This window comes from Suricata suricatta, chromosome 11 (genome assembly GCF_006229205.1).
Source record: "Suricata suricatta isolate VVHF042 chromosome 11, meerkat_22Aug2017_6uvM2_HiC, whole genome shotgun sequence".
Taxonomy (NCBI): domain Eukaryota; kingdom Metazoa; phylum Chordata; class Mammalia; order Carnivora; family Herpestidae; genus Suricata; species Suricata suricatta.
Genome location: NC_043710.1, coordinates 58406977 through 58422401, shown reverse-complemented (window position 1 = coordinate 58422401; position 15425 = coordinate 58406977). Strand labels below are relative to the sequence as shown.

The window sequence follows — 15425 nt, the reverse complement described above, 5'->3', positions numbered from 1 at the left end:
CTTGGAGTATGTCTTTCTTCTTTTCCCTTTTTTCTTTCTTTTTTAATTTTTTATTTTGAAATAATTTCAAACTTTAAGAAAACTTAAAAATTATATTATAAAATATACATATGTTTTTTCTCCCTGAACCATCTGTAAGTTCAGATAGATAGTATGTCCCTTTACCACTGTGTACTTCAATGTGTATTCATTCAAAAGCTCTTAATGCTTTTATTTTAAAATAAATTAAGAGAAATGTTTATATATTAAAAGGTACTTGCCCAGGCAGTTGTGGAAACAGAAGTCCCATGATTCACATCTGCAAGTTGGAGGCCCATGAAGGCTGGGGGTGTAGTTAAAAGGCCAGAGAGCCAGTGGTGTGGATTCCAGTCAAAGTCCTGGCAAGAACCAGGAGCACTCAGGGCAGGAGAAGATTGATTTCTCAGCTCAAGGGTCAGGCAGAGAGCAACCCACTCCACCTTTTTGTTCTCTTCAGACCTTCAGCTAATTCGATGATGCTCACCCAAGCAGGCTCATCTGCTTTCCTCTGTCCACCAATTCATACGCTAATCCCTTCTGGAAACACCCTTACAGACACACCCAGAAGTAATGTTCAACCAGGTACTGGGCATCCCATGGCCCAGTGAAATTGACACAAAATTAACCATCACATGCCACATCCCCACGTCCAAGTGGAGGAGAGAACTCTAGTGGGGACTAAGTGAGCTGACAGCTTTTATAGTTCTGTGTGTTAATGACTTTTAGACCAAGGGGTCAAAAGTGAAGAGTGAAATAAGAGAAAGATATGTTTTCGTCATATGTGGAATTTGAGAAACTTAAGACGATTGGGGAAGGGAAGGGGAAAAAAATAGTTTCAAACAGAGGGAGACAAACCATGAGAGACTCTTAAATATGGAGAACAAATTGAGGGTTGATGGGGGGAGGGGAAAACAGGTGATGAGCAAGCATTGAGGAGGGCACTTGTTGGGATGAGCATTGGGTGTTGTATGTAAGCGACGGATCACGGGAATCTCCTCCCAAAACCAAGAGCACACAGTATACACTGTGTGTTATCTAACTTGACAATAAGTTATATTTAGAAGGAAAAAAATTTAAAAAAAGGTGAAAAGGTTGGTGATCCCCAATGTTGGAAAAAAAAAACTACAAAGGTACTGGAGGTCCTGCATGCGGTTACTGAGAGGGCAAGTACAATGGATTGCTTATGTGTAACACAGGAATGTTAGGTGGTGGGACAGCCCATCAGAAGACAGGAGCGTTACACCTTCTACCTTGAGCTGGCAGTGGTAAACTGGTTGCTCTGATGAGGCCTGAGGAGTTGTTAGCTGATTGCCCTACTGAACTCTCAGAATCTTGGAATTATCTGATAGTTGGGTGTTAAAGCAGAATTATTGCCTGTTCTGCGAACTTTCCAACAGTCTGTTTAAGGGGTATAGGCGTGACTGTTTACTACTGGGATATCTAGACCTATCCACTCAGATAATGGAACATTCTTCAGACCCATACAGCTTAACAGAATGTTTCCATGCTTTTCATTGCCTCCAGAGGCAAGAGAACTATGAAACTCTCTTTAATTCACTATAGGTCATATAAGCGTCTATCCTATGTATCAGTTTTCTATTGCTACATAACACATTACCACAAAACGTGGCTCAGGACAACACACATTATCTCAGTTTCTATAGGTCAAATGTTTGAGCACGGCATGGCTTGATATTTTAGTTTGAGCCTCATTAGACTGAAATCAAGGTATCAGCCAGGGCTGTAGTTCCTCAGGGTCTTGAAGTCCTCTTCCAGCCTCACTGGTTGTTGGCAGAATTCATTTCCTTGTAGTTGTAGGACTGAAGTCCTCATTTTCTTTCTAGCTGTCAGCCAATGACAACTCTTAGCTCCTAGAGGCTGCCTACGTTTCATGCCCCACGTCCCCCATAGGCAATTCATGAAACAGATGTTTCCTTAATTCCAGATTAGCAAGAGCACATTTCTCTTTCACTTTGGCAACTAGCCAGAGAAAACTCTGCTTTTAGAGGGGGCATGTGATTAGGTCAGGCTTATTTAGATAATCACCTTGTCTTAAGATCAACCAATTTGGGAACTTAATTACATCTGCAAAACCCTTCACCACAGTATGTAAATTCCTGTTTGATTGGAGAAACTGGAAGAAGTCATGTACACCAAAGGTTGGAAATCTTAGGGGGCTTAATCCACTTGGTCTGCTATAACAAAATGCCATACACTGGGTAGCTTATAAACAACAGAAATTTATTTCTCACAGTTGTGGAGTATGAGATGTCCAACACGATGGTGTCGGCTTGGCAGGGTCCTGGTGAAGGCCCACTTCTAGGTTGCAGACTGCTAACTTCTTGCTGTGCCCTCACATGGCAGGAGAACTAGGGAGTTCTAGGGGTCTCTTTTTTAAAAGCAATAATCCCATTCGTGAGGCCTCTACCTTCATGACCTAACTACCTCCAAAGCCCCCACTTCTTCATACCATCACTTTTAGCATTAGGATTTCAACATAAGAATTTGAAGGGGTGGTGGATACATTCAAACCGTAGCAGGGGCCATCTTAGAATTCTTTAAAAAATATTTTTTAATGTTTCTTTATTTGAGAAAGAGAGCACAAGACAGGGAAGAGCCAGAGGGAGAGAGGGAGAGCGAGTGAGCGAGAGAGAGAGAGAGAGAGAGAATCCCAAGCAGGCTCCACACTGTCAGCACAAAGCCTGATGCTGGGCTTGAACTCACAAACTGTGAGATCAAGACCTGAGCCGAAATTAAGAGTTGGACGCTTAACTGACAGAGCCACCCAGGTACCCTGGGTCATCTTAGAATTCTGCCCAGCATATCCTGGGTCTGTCTACTCTCAGACATCTGTTAAGGACACAGCAATTAGGGGAAGGGTCACTGACTGCAGCAGTTTAACTATAGTGCAGGGACCTGAACCCAAGTATTCCTTTCCATACCTCTGTACACTATATCAAGAGTAGGCAGGGCCACCTGGGTGGCTCAGTTGGTTAAGCACCCAACTTTGGCTCAGGTCATGATCTCGCAGTTCGTGGGTTCAAGCCCCACAATGGGCTATGTGCTGACGGCTCAGACCCTGGAACCTGCTTTGAATTGTCTCCCTCTCTCTATGCTCTTCCCCTGCTCACACTCTGTCTCTCTTTCTGAAAAATAAATAAATAAACATTACAAAAGATTTTTTAAAGAGTAGGCAGACTAGAGGAATGAGGCTTGCTGAGTGTTGACCAATTCAACTGAGATCAAGCTCATACCTTTATCCTGCATTTGATGTTATTTTATACCTGCTGTGTGGGTACTGTGCAAGGTGTCCTCGCTGGTGGATGTAAGTAAATGCGGTGCAACTACTGTGGAACCATGGAGAAAGGATATTGGTGGTGATGGAACTACTCCTGGGTTCCCGTTAAGGTAATTGTGCTGGGCTAGATGTTATAGATATTTTCAGAAGCCTCTCACCAGAAATAAGGGACTACCTGAAACCACGGGAGACATTTGGAGGAAGTACATCCTATCTTACACTTGGATCCTTTCAAGAGAATCATCACCCAGGCTATTGCACTCTTTTAGGCATCTCTTATTGACAATGGCTCCTTTGCTAATGTGTCATAATGCTGGATCAGTCATCGGTTACTGGATGTGATAAGGGGGACCTGGAAACATTCCAGTGTTTTCTAACATTTACCTGCTGCATGTTTCCCATTCTGCTCCACTGTATCCTACTACCCACAACCTGCCCATGAAACTGTCAATAATGGACTCTTAAGTTCCATGTCTGGCTCTTCCTCTACTTCCTGGGATGACAGGATTCTTGTCATTGGAAAAGGCTTGGGAGTAGTCCTATAGGCCTTGGTTAGTCTTTATTAAAGCCTGTAACTATGAATATTCGCCTTAACTGCATACAGTGTGAGCATGCAGGTACACACACACACACACACACACACACACACACACACACACACCCCCACCCCACCCCCCACCCCGGACTGGATAATGTGTTCTGCCTAGGCTGTTTTCCTTTGTGGTCAAATGATCTTCACCTGTTTGCGTCCAGTAACCATGACTTATAACCATGAAGTGATAATCCAGCTGTTTCATGTTTTCTGGGATTCTCAGGTTCCCCATAGCCACCACCTGGCCTAGATGTAAAGGAGAAAACTTCCCAATGCGTAGTGAGGAGAGAGGACTAGGAGACATCATAGTCTTATTCCTGAGTGGAGATAATTGAAGCTGAAGACAACAATAGGAAACCTACCAGTTATGCTAGGCTAAATAAATAATGGGATCACTCATCCAGCAGCTTAGCCTGGACTCCTTAGCCATTATCTCATTATTATTGTTGTTATTTTAACCAGATGGATTAAGGCCACAAAACTGATCTTCATAATCTGACAGCAGCTGTCTCTGCCCTAATCAACAATTCCTATTATTTATGGATCACAATTAGTGGTAAGTAGAATAATCAATATTCTGCATATAGGAGAAGGCAGTATGGTTATTTAGTGTATCCCAATCTGGTGCCTCTTTTTCTCATCTGAGTCTGAGCTCCCTCAGCCCCTGGTTTAGGGAACAGCTGTTTATGGCTATCCCTATTTCTCTATTCCCTATTCCAGTGATTTTTCAAAGTGTATCTCCTATATGAGCAACATGGGCATCACTTGAGAACACTTCAGAAATGCTTCATGCATCTGCAATATGCAGAAAAGTCTTCCAGGTGATTCTGAAACAGCTCAAGTTTGAGAACCATTCTCCAGGGTTGCCTGCAAATTATAGTGGTATTTATTACTGATGGAATGGGGTGTGATGTATAGAGGTCACATAGAGATTGGAGGTGAAGAACTACAATGGTTGAAAAATAAGGGTTAACTTGCCCAATATTCTCTGTTGGCTGGCCTCCCAGGAAAGGAGTTGGCCTTTGGGCTCCATGGAAACTATCTACAGCCAAATGCTTAGAGAAATCAGTTCTACTAGAATGCTGATCATCAGGTCATTTGTCTGCCATACCAAAACATGGTCTTTTGCTTCTAGTCTTGACAGACTCTTCTGTATGTCTGATACATATGTGTGAAAGAAGTGGTGGGACAGGGCTAGAAGCCATTGTTCTGCCATGTCATGCTCTAAGTGGATCACAACCCTCATCTGGCCAGCCATCCTATAGCTTTTCAGACTTCTAGCTTTGTGAAGAAACAACCTTCCTCACTGGTAGTGATGAGGAAAGGGGTTGAGTAGGAGGTACGACATAGTCATATTCGTGCAAGTACCAGGGTCTCATTCCTGCATGCTGACTCTAAATGGAATGAGCAATAAGGGACTTCCAAACCTGCTGCTGCTCCTATATTCATTGGTTTCCTCCAATAAATACTATTCCAAAGGCCTGGTATGTGTCCTGTGTGGTCATTTGGCTTTGCTCCATGTTATCGAACCGTGTGACTATGTTGACATTATTTATTCATTCTTCTGTTGATGAGCATTTGGTGTATTTGCTGTTTGGGGTGATGAGAAGCAATGCTGCTATGAACGTTATTGTGTATTTATCCTAGCTCACAAGAACAGGTTTATCTACTGGATACCCTAGGTGTGGACTTATTAGATCATAGGGCATATGTATCTTCAACTTTTTAAGACAATACCTACAAATTTTCCAAAGGGGTTGTACCGACTGACACCCCCCACTATTGTGGGAGTTCATACACATTGCTCAACCTTGCTTGCATTTGCTGTCAGTCCTTGTTAACATTTAATATTGTCAGACTGCTTCATTGTAACCAATCTGTGTGTGTAGTGTATTATTTCATTGTGCTTATACTCTTCTTTATTTATTTTTGAGAAAGAGAGAGAGAGAATGAGAATGAGAACGAGTTGGGGAGGGCAGAGAGAAAAGAAGACAGAATCCAAAGCTGTCAGCACAGAGCCTGACACGGGGCTCGAACCCATGAACCATGAAATCATGACCTGAGCTGAAGTCAGTCACTTAATAGACTGAGCCACACAGATACCCCTAGGTGTGCTTTTACTCTTTGGTGAAGTCTTTTTTTCAAATCTTTACCTCATTTTTTTCTTTTCTGTCATGTTTTTAATATTTTTTGTTGAAATTCTTTGTGTATGCTGGATGATTATTCTTTCTCATTTTTGTGTTATAAAATCTTTTTTTAATTGTCTTTTTAAAATTAAACTTTCTGGGGTACCTGGATGTCTTAGTTGGTTAAGCATCTGAGTCTTAATTTTGTCTCAGGTCATGATCTCACGGTCATGAGATCCCAGCCCCATGTCAGGCTCCACTCTGGGCATGGAGCCTGGTTAAGATTCTTTCTCCCAGGGTGCCTGGGTTGGACGTCTGACTTTGGCTCAAGTCATGATCTCATGGTTTGTGAGTCTGAGCCCTGTGTAGAGCTCTGTGCTGACAGCTTAGAGCCTGGAGCCTGCTTTGGATTCTGTGTCTTTCTCTCCCTCTTCCCCTCCCCACTCATGTTCTGTCTCTGTCTCCTTCAGATATAAATAAACATTAAAAATTCTTTTTAAATACAATAATAAGAAAATTAAAAATAAAAAAAAAGATTCCCTCATTCTTTGCCTCTCCCCCACTCAGGAGCTCTTGCTCTCTCAAAAAAACATTTTTTTACTTAAAATTAAACTTTCTATTTTTGAGATAATTGTAGATACATATGCAATGTGAGAAATCATAGTGAGATCTCCCACATCCTCTTTACTCAGTTTCCTCCAGTTGTACCACCTTGCAAAACCAGAATATTGACATTGATAGAGTGAGGATATGGAACAATTCTATCCTCACAAGGATTCTTCGTTTCTTCTTTTTTACAGCCACCCCCACTTCCCTCCTGCTCCCATGTCCTCTTTGTTATAATTTCCTTCTTTCTGTTAGCTTTGGGTTTATTTTGCCCTTCTAGGTTCTCAAAGGGGAGCTTAGATTATTGATTTGAGACTTCCTCTTTTCTAATTTATGTATTTGGTGCTACCAGTTTCCCTCTCAGTACAGCGTTAGGTGTGTCCCACAAATTTTATATGTTGTATTTTGCACTTTCATTTAGTTTAATGTATTTTTGAAATCTACCTTGAAACTTGCTCTGTGACCCATAGATTACTTAGAAGGGGGTTGTTTAGTTTCCAAATATTTGTAGATTTTCATGTTATCTTTCAGTTCTGGTTTCTAGTTTGATTCCAGTATATCACAAAACACATTCTGTATGATTTAAATCCTTTTAAGTTTGTTGCACTTTGTTTTAAGGCCAAGAATATGGTCTATCTTGGTATCTGTAATGGAAATAAGGGTTTGGAATAAATCTATATGCTGGTTTTGTTGGGCAGAATATTCTATAAATATCAATTAGATCCTGTTGCTTGATGTTGTTGAATTCTTCTAAATACCTGCTGATTTTCAGTCTAATTGTCCTATGAATTGTTGAAGGATAAGTGTTGAAGACTTGAACTTTTCTTATTTTTCTCCTTTCAGTTCTGTTAGTCTTTCATTAACATACTTCCATTTCTGTTGTCTCCTGCACATACATTGCTATATCTTTTTTGTGGATTGACCTTTTTATCATTGTATAATGTCTTTCTCTCTTTCTAGTAATTATCTTTGCTCCAAAATCTAATTTATCTGATTTCAATGTAACCTCTTCTGCTTTCCTTTGGTTAATGCTTGCACGATATAAATTTTCCGATCCATTTACTTTCATCCTGCCTATATTGTTTTATTTTAAGTGAGTTTCTTATAGACAGCACGTAGCTGGTTCATGAGTCCTATTCTACACCTGATAACATGGAAGACATGCAAAAATCAGAGTGTATGTCCTGATTTTTGTTACTTATACTTACATACTGCCTTTAGAACAAGTGACTTGAGAAAACCTGTCACAACAACATTGTCAATGAAACAATAATTAATAAATATAGATAGGAAGTTAGGACCAAGGAAAAGATGAGCACAAATATGCTGGTTACCAGGATCAAAGTACTGCTACAGTTGAGCTTTAAATTGGGAATTGAATTTCCAGGTAGTTAAAGTAACAAGGCAATGTGTCTAATATCCATTATCAAAACGGGAGATGGCATGCCAGTTACTGGTGCCTCTAGACCAGCACTATCCAAGAATTTTCTGTAATAATGGATTCTATACTTGCATTGTCCAGTATGAGAGCGTCTAGCTACATGTGGCTATTAAGCACTTGAAATGTGGTTAGTGACTGAGGAACTGACTTTTACATTTTAATTTTTATTAATTTAAATTTAAATAGCCACAGCTAGTAGAGGTCTTATTGGACAGCCGAGGTCTAGAGGAAACAAAGTAGTATTGTGTAGTTGGAGTCAAATGAGCTGCATTTAATTTTTGGCTCTGTCACAGGTATGTATGACCATGGAGAAGCTACTTAACCTTCCTGAGCCTCAGTTTCTAGATCTGTAAAGTGAGTACAATAATAGTATCTACCTTTAAGATTCCATGCAAACAAAATAACATATGTAAAGCGTTTAACACAATCCCTGACATCCGGCACATTCAGTCCCATTTTATAATGTTTGAAATTACTTGGTTTGTCAGGAAATTTCATGCCAACTCTGACTCTTACTGGCACAAAAATGGAGGTTTTACAAAAGAATCAATAATTAGGAGTCTAGGTTGTGCTTACCCATTTTAGCCAATAACTGCTTACTCGCCATGGAATCAAAAGGTCAATCAAACATTGATTAAAAAAAGCTTGTATCCATTTGAAGTTGCTACAGGATAGTCTGTTTAGAAGCCTAGGGCCCCCCTTTTTTCCCTGCTGAATTGCTAAAGGATTAAGTCCTAATATTAGTATTTAGTTTCTTTTTCAGATTTGTAGTTTAATATATCTTCATTAAAAGCAAAAACTAGTTATTTCAAAGACCTTTCACTGAAGTGGAGTTTCATTGCTTTTAATTAAAAGGACACTTGTTAAAACAGGACCATATGCACTTCGTGAAGATAATGTCCCAGTTTTGGGCTTGATCCACTGCTGTATGGTTGGCCAGTCTGGCATCAAGCCCCATGCTGCCAAGAGAGAGGATTCAGAGGCTGGCACTCAACTGCTCAGGTGAGATGCAGCCATAGGTCTCAAGTTTATCCTTTCCTTTGTGCCAATTTTACCATTTTACAGATTTGTATAATGAGTACTTAAACAACCTTTGATTACTTATTCTTCAGTCCAAGCGGTGAGTGATAAAATTGCTCTTACAATAAGAAAATTACCAAAAGGCTGGGATAGCTATTGCCTAGACTTGGGGCTGTGGGGGAGGTTAGGAAGGAGTTGGCTGTGTTTTTATGATATTACTAGCTTCTATTTTGCTGACAAACCTAGGTGGCCATGTGCCATTCTAGATGTTTTGTTTTGTTTTATTTTATTTTATTTTGGGGGAGGCACAAGTGAGCGAGGGGGAGAGAGAGAGAAAGAAAGGGGGAGAGAGAGAGAGAGAGAGAGAGGCAGGGCTCGTGTTTACCTGAAGCAGGGCTCAGGCTCACCCAGAGTGAGGCTCATGCTCACCCGTGAACATGGACCTGAGCCAAAGTCAGATGTTTAATGACTGGGCCACCCAGGCACCTCATCCTAGATGCTTTACTTATTTTTTTAAATTTTTTATTGTTTATTTATTGTTGAGAGAGAGAGAGAGAGCATGAGCAGGGGAGAAGCAGAGAGAGAGGGAGACACAGCATATGAAGCAGGCTTCAAGCTCAGAGCTGTCAGCACAGAGCGCGACACGGGGCTCAAACTCACAAACTGTGAGATCATGACCTAAGCTGAAGCCGGATGCTTAACTGACTGAGCCACCCAGGCGCCCTCATCCTAGATGCTTTAAATGCGAGTGTATGTGTGTGTGTGTGTGTGTGTGTGTGTGTGTGTGTAGGTTTGCAAAATATTTCAAATTGGCTTTATAGACTACAGCAAACAGCAAACTCACTTGTGTTGTTTTTAGCAGAATTCTCTGTAATGTGACAACAATCCCTAGAAAAAACCATATCTCAGGTCAGCTTGCTCCTTCTGGAAACTATTGGACAAAGACCCACTACACTACAGAAAGAAGGTAGAATGTCGAAGAAATAACTAGCAAACCTTCAGTTTGCAGTCTTGAAAATCTTCAAAAAAAATTGAGTTCCTCCAAAACAATCTTTTTTGGGTTCATCATACTTTTTGTCTAAGATCATATGGGGCCCACCAGACTTTGAACAATATTCACTGGAAAAGGACAATTTAATTAGATGAATAATGAGTCTATAAATTGATTCAGTTCTGTTGGGACAATAAAGCTGGGGGGAAAAATCCCCCGCAGATATCGATGGGAATCTGCAGTTTTTTAACACCACAGTATGTCCCTCCGTTTACCTTCATTATTGATTTTTACCAGGTAAATTTGAAGCACCCCACAGAGATTAACTGAATATTTATGTTCTTTGAAATAAAATGTTATCATTTATTTGATAAGTTCTTTGATACTCTTTTAAAAAATGTTTATTTTGAGAGACAGAGAGTGTATGTACGTGTGCATGAGTAGGGGAAGGGGGACAGAGAGAGAATCCCAAGCAGGCCCACACTGTCAGCACAGAGCCTGATGTGGGGCTTGATCCCATGAACCGTGAGATCATAACCTGAGCCAAAATCAAGAGTCAGACACTTAACTGACTAGCCACCCAGGCATTCCTGGGTTCCCGGTTCCCTTTTTAAGATTCTGTTTTGCACACTTTAGTTTTGTCTCACTTCTGCTTTAAAACCAGGAGTAATAGGATTAGGCCTGTATTTGCCAAAACAGGGGCCCAATTTCCAGTGCTTTTTTCATTCTCTATTGATATGAGGAAAAGGTCTGTAAAGAAGAGGTCAGAATGTGGAGTTTCAGGGGGCATCTGGGTGGCTCAGACGGTTAAGCGATCAACTCTTGATTTCAGCTCAGGTCATGATCCCACAGTTTGTGAGATCAAGCGCCTGTGGGACTCTGTGCTGACAGCATGGAGCCTGCGTGGGTTTCTCTCTCTCCTTCTTAATCTCTTGATTGTTACCTAATCTCAGTGGGCGCCAACCAGTTTAGTACTGCTATGTCAAGGGTTAATCTAGGGTCTCCGAATAGAAGTTACAAGGGGGAGGGTAAACATTCAAAGATCAAGCTACTTTTCTTACTCTACACTGTTACCACCCTGATCCAAGCTACCCTTCTTTCTTCTGGTCAAGTCCTCCCAACTGGTTATTGGGAGGTATACTCCAGGGAATGCAACCAGGTCAGAAAAAAAATGCAGCCTGTCTTATTCAGCTTAAGGTTCTGTAGCTTCTATTTATTTAACCAGTTGTGCCAAGCATTACAGTAACCACTGGAAATAAATGATGTGTTAGTTATGGTCTCAGCTTCAAGTAGATGAACTTCAGAGGGAGGAAGCAGCAATTAAAACCTCAGGAAAACAAAAGAGGTAAGTATAGTCAATGCTGCTAACCCAGTACTACGAAGTTAACTTGGTGGGACATAGGGGACAGGAAGAGGAAGTACTTAACTGGGCCTGGTGGTAAGGAATAGGTGGTGATGATCAAAGAAGGCTTCCTGAGTTGAGTCTCACACCAACAAAAGGAATTAGCCTGGTCAAAGTCAAGAGCGGCACGTGGGTGAGCCTGGGAGTGGGAACAGCACGAATAAAGACACATAACGGTGTGGAGGAGGAGTACAGGAGGTCTGGTTTTGCTGGAGGCTCGGTAGGAGTCAGGTCAGAGGAGAGTAGGGGGAGAAAGGACCTGGAGAGAAAGGCAGCATCTGATTTAAGGGGCTTGAGTTTTAACCTTATGGATGAATTTAAAAAAAATTTAATGTTTATTTATTCTTGACATAGAGAGAGAGAGACAGAGCATGAGCAAGAGAGGGACAGAGAGAGGACACAGAATCTGAAGCAGTCTTCAGGCTCTGAGCTGTCAGCACAGAGCTCCACCTGGGGCTAGAACTCGTAAGCCTTGAGATCATGACCTAAGCTGAAGTGGGTTGCTTAATTGACCGGGCCACCCAGGTGCCCCTAGGAATGAATTTTAAATGTGGCCAGATTTGTATTTTTAAAAGATCACGAGCTGCTCTTTGAAAGGCAAATTTGGGAACAAGTAAACTGGAAGTAGTGAGATTCTTTGGGAGTGTACTCCCATAACAGCTTAACCCTTACCATAGCAATTACTAAGCGGTTGGTATCTACTGAGATGAGTAGGGGCCTAGTGGGCATTGAAATACAAGGGAATGACTAAGAGAAACAGACAGGAAGAGTGTGTGTGTGTGTGTGTGTGTGTGTGTGTGTGTGTGTGTGTGTGTGAGGAGAGGTTGAAAAGCAAAGAAAGGAATCAAGAATGGAAGATTGGTTTCTATTCTTGCCATTTAGCAATTTGGAGCCACAGGTGGTGGAGCAAGTTTGAAGGGAAAAATAATTCTGCATAGGGATAATTGAGATTGAGGTGGCTCCAACAAGACATTCAGATAGTGATAACCAGCAGACAATTGGATGTGATGGCTTAGAAATGAGGTCAGAGCGAGAGAAATAGCTGGAGGAATCAAAGATTAAATAAACAAAACTAAAACAGGCCCATTGTTTGAAGTAGGTTAAGAAAAAAAAAAGACAGGAGAAAACAATTAAAAAATGAGACAATCTATAAATAACTGGGCTACAAAAAATAGATGAATAATTAACAAAAACTAAAATTATGCTGAAGTTCTTTGGGGTTTTTTTTTTGTTGTAGTTTATTTATTTATTTATTTATTTATTTATTTATTTTGAGAGAGAGAGAGAGAGAGAGAATCCCAAGCAGGCTCCTGTGCTGTCAGTGTCCATGCTTAACCCACTAAAGGCACCCAGGTGCCCCAGAGTTATTTCTAAAAGAAGCAAAATGAAAGATACCTTAAATACACATTTTAAACGCACTACTCAAAGCCAAGGTTGCAGGTGTGCCTTAAACTGAAGTCTTCAGAGCGGATACAGCACCGAAGGCCACGCCCCTGGCCACGCCCACCCACGCCACCGGCCTCCACCGCCTCCTTCAATCAGGCGTCCATCTTGAGAGACGCTGGTCATCTGTGGGGAGTTCGCGTTTGCTTTTGGGGCTTTGACGTCGCTGTAAGTAATGCGTGCAGCTCGGGGCTTCCCCCCCTTAAGCATCTCCAGGAGTAGGAAACTACATTAATATTATCAAGTTGGCAGCCATCCCTAAGGCACTTCTACCTACTAGCTCGTTATGTCTGGTGAACCTGCCATTACCCCAGTGCCAAGGGGAGGAAGCGGAGGCCAAAGGGCTGCCGTCTGTTCCTGTCCCCGTCGGTGAGCAACAGGAGCACCAAGCCGGGCAGGCCCAGTGGCTCGGCTGGCGTCCACGGCCGGCTTGTCATCGGGATGTCCGTAAGTCCCACGAGGTGTGAAGGAAGTGCTCCGCTCGTTTGTTTCCCTCGGCGACCCTCGCCGAACACCGCCTGTGTTCAGCGTCAGAAAAATAGTTGTTTCTTGTCTTGTGGCCAGTTTCAGAGTTGTTTTCGGAAGGAGCCTAAGTGTTGTTCTGGTTTCTCAAACCTGGCAGGCACACCCTGGTGTTTGACTCAAGCGACCGGTGAACGGTGGTGCCCTTTGCCGAGAGGAGATGGACCCGAAGGAATAGGTTTGGGAGGGCAAAGCAGGGGTTGCGTTTGGGAGAATTAATTTTGAGACGTCTGTGAGAAACCAGGTGGAGATTTCAGCAGGCTGCTGCCTGTATAGCTTTGGAAATCAGAGATGTTTGGAAGGGAAACGATGTTTACTGATCTTTCCCTAAATATGGTTGAACTCAAGAGGATCTGTAGGTTATGTGGGAAATGGCTGTGGTAATGATTCTGGTTAAAATGCTGCCTTTTATTCAGTATTTGAGCACTTTCCCACCCTCTCTGTCACAGAGCCTTTGTTCACAAGATCTTTCTTTGACACACCAGTATTTGCAACTGGTTGCACCAAGCTCACTTCTCCTCTCTTTTTTTTAAGCCTCATTATAGTAAAACTTTATTATGTTGGACACACACATAGACATATAGCAAATTTTAGAAGACTGTAGATTATCTGTCTCCTTTAAAAAATCTAGGTTTGTTTTTGGGTTTTTTTTTTTTAACACAGGAGACTATTTGCTCAAATTCCATGTACCTTTTTGAGAGAGTACTTCTCACATTCCCAAAACTTACAAGGAACAGATCGCTCTTTTTCTGAGTTCTGTTTTTTAAATTGAGCCATTATGAGCTTATGCATAGATTTTAAGTAAAAATCAGATCCTTTTCTATTGTAAATAGTGGGTTTTCTCTTAACTTTGCCAAATCTCATCCTCTCCTTTGTGCATTGGCAGAAAGAAAGTCTTAAATTGAAAGAACCCAAACTGATACTTTGGGTTCTGGCCCTACTTAAAGAGAAGACTTTTGAAATTATTTCTAGAATTATTGAAGATTTGGTTGTTACATGGTTTGCAGTTGAGATTTGTAGAGGATTATTACATGTTAGCTAGCATTGCATAACAAGTCATCCCCAAACTCAGTGACTTAAAACAACAGCATTTATTCTTGTTTATGAATGCATTTATGCATCCTGTTAGGGCAAAGTTGTGCAGGTGGTTCTTGCTAACTTGCACTCAGCTTGACTAAGTTTTTTCGTATGCTTTAGGTTGGTTGCTTATAGCGTGGTCCTGGGCAAGCCTTAACTTTGACCGCTGGGCTCTCCTCCTCGTGGTTACTCTTGTACTCGCGTCATCAGGGTTGGTAGGAGTCCTTCAAGTAGGAACGGCAGGGGGCGTCTGGGCGGCTCAGTCGGTTGAGCATCCGACTTTGGCTTAGGTCATCATCTCCTGGTTTGTGAGTGTGAGCCCCGCGTCAGGCCGTGTCGGGCTCTGTGCTGACAGCTCGGAGCCTGGAACCTGCTTCGGAATCTTTGTCTTCTCCTCTCTCTTCTCCACCCATGCTTATGCTCTGTCTCTCAATAATAAATTTTTTAAAAAGTTAAAAAAAAATTTCAATAGTAACAGTGGGTTTCCAAGAGAGGGAGCATAAGCATACAGGGTCTCTTGAGGCCTAGATTCACAAGTGTCACATCATTTGCCACATCCTCTTGGACACATCAATTCACAACATCAACCTAAATTTTAAAACTAGGAAAATAGACTTTTTTTTTTTTAATGAGAGGACTTCAGAGTCACATTGTGAAGGATATGAACAAAGGAAGGGGTAAAGAAATGGGCTCATTGTTTTGTCACCAGTCCATTACAGACCACTTAATGGCTTCAGTTACACATCTCTCTCAAAAGCACAATAATGGTAACGTCAAACTCAGCCCTGTCAGAAGTCTTATCCAGTGCTAGCATCAGGTTCATTCCAGGGGTTCAGAAACTGAAGTTCTGATATGATTCCAAAAGGGGGCAAAGGGGGGCTCCTGGGTG

The 15425-nt window shown here is 41.7% G+C and overlaps 1 protein-coding gene across 1 annotated transcript in view; it reads left to right on the top strand.

The window, feature by feature from the left end:
* The first annotated feature begins 13091 nt into the window (after window positions 1–13091).
* Window positions 13092–15425, top strand: part of GDPD4 (glycerophosphodiester phosphodiesterase domain containing 4) — a 104166-nt gene continuing 101832 nt past the window's right edge. Inside the window, exon 1 of the mRNA XM_029957242.1 lies at window positions 13092–13105. The gene's annotated coding sequence lies outside the window, so the exon portion shown is untranslated. The remainder of the gene's footprint in view (window positions 13106–15425) is intronic.